This window comes from Procambarus clarkii, chromosome 9, assembly GCF_040958095.1.
Source record: "Procambarus clarkii isolate CNS0578487 chromosome 9, FALCON_Pclarkii_2.0, whole genome shotgun sequence".
In the NCBI taxonomy this organism is placed as follows: Eukaryota; Metazoa; Arthropoda; class Malacostraca; order Decapoda; family Cambaridae; genus Procambarus; species Procambarus clarkii.
This window is the reverse complement of record NC_091158.1, coordinates 2,646,584-2,648,172: the sequence shown is the minus strand read 5'-3', so window position 1 is coordinate 2,648,172 and position 1,589 is coordinate 2,646,584.

The following is a 1,589-nucleotide window of genomic DNA, read 5'->3' as shown; positions in this document are numbered from 1 at the left end:
CTGGTGCTGTGTTAGTGACTACACGTCCCACTGGTGCTGTTTTAGTGACTACACGTCCCACTGGTGCTGTGTTAGTGGGTACACGTCCCACTGGTGCTGTGTTAGTGGGTACACGTCCCACTGGTGCTGTGTTAGTGACTACACGTCCCACTGGTGCTGTGTTAGTCGGTACACGTCCCACTGGTGCTGTGTTAGTGGGTACACGTCCCACTGGTGCTGTGTTAGTGGGTACACGTCCCACTGGTGCTGTGTTAGTGGGTACACGTCCCACTGGTGCTGTGTTAGTGACTATACGTCCCACTGGTGCTGTGTTAGTGACTATACGTCCCACTGGTGCTGTGTTAGTGGGTACACGTCCCACTGGTGCTGTGTTAGTGGGTACACGTCCCACTGGTGCTGTGTTAGTCGGTACACGTCTCACTGGTGCTGTGTTAGTCGGTACACGTCCCACTGGTGCTGTGTTAGTGGGTACACGTCCCACTGTGCTGTGTTAGTGGGTACACGTCCCACTGGTGCTGTGTTAGTGGGTACACGTCCCACTGGTGCTGTGTTAGTCGGTACACGTCTCACTGGTGCTGTGTTAGTCGGTACACGTCCCACTGGTGCTGTGTTAGTGGGTACACGTCCCACTGGTGCTGTGTTAGTGGGTACACGTCCCACTGGTGCTGTGTTAGTGGGTACACGTCCCACTGGTGCTGTGTTAGTGGGTACACGTCCCACTGGTGCTGTGTTAGTGACTACACGTCCCACTGGTGCTGTGTTAGTGGGTACACGTCCCACTGGCGCTGTGTTAGTGACTATACGTCCCACTGGTGCAGTGTTAGTGACTACACGTCCCACTGGTGCTGTGTTAGTGAGTACACGTCCCACTGGTGCTGTGTTAGTGACTACACGTCCCACTGGTGCTGTGTTAGTGGTTACAAGTCCCACTGGTGCTGTGTTAGTGACTACACGTCCCACTGGTGCTGTTTTAGTGACTACACGTCCCACTGGTGCTGTGTTAGTGGGTACACGTCCCACTGGTGCTGTGTTAGTGGGTACACGTCCCACTGGTGCTGTGTTAGTGACTACACGTCCCACTGGTGCTGTGTTAGTGACTACACGTCCCACTGGTGCTGTGTTAGTGACTATACGTCCCACTGGTGCTGTGTTTGTGACTATACGTCCCACTGGTGCTGTGTTAGTGACTATACGTCCCACTGGTGCTGTGTTAGTGGGTACACGTCCCACTGGTGCTGTGTTAGTGGGTACACGTCCCACTGGTGCTGTGTTAGTGGGTACACGTCCCACTGGTGCTGTGTTAGTGACTACACGTCCCACTGGTGCTGTGTTAGTGGGTACACGTCCCACTGGTGCTGTGTTAGTGGGTACACATCCCACTGGTGCTGTGTTAGTGGGTACACGTCCCACTGGTGCTGTGTTAGTGACTATACGTCCCACTGGTGCTGTGTTAGTGGGTACACGTCCCACTGGTGCTGTGTTAGTGGGTACACATCCCACTGGTGCTGTGTTAGTGGGTACACGTCCCACTGGTGCTGTGTTAGTGGGTACACGTCCCACAGGTGCTGTGTTAGTGACTACACGTCCCA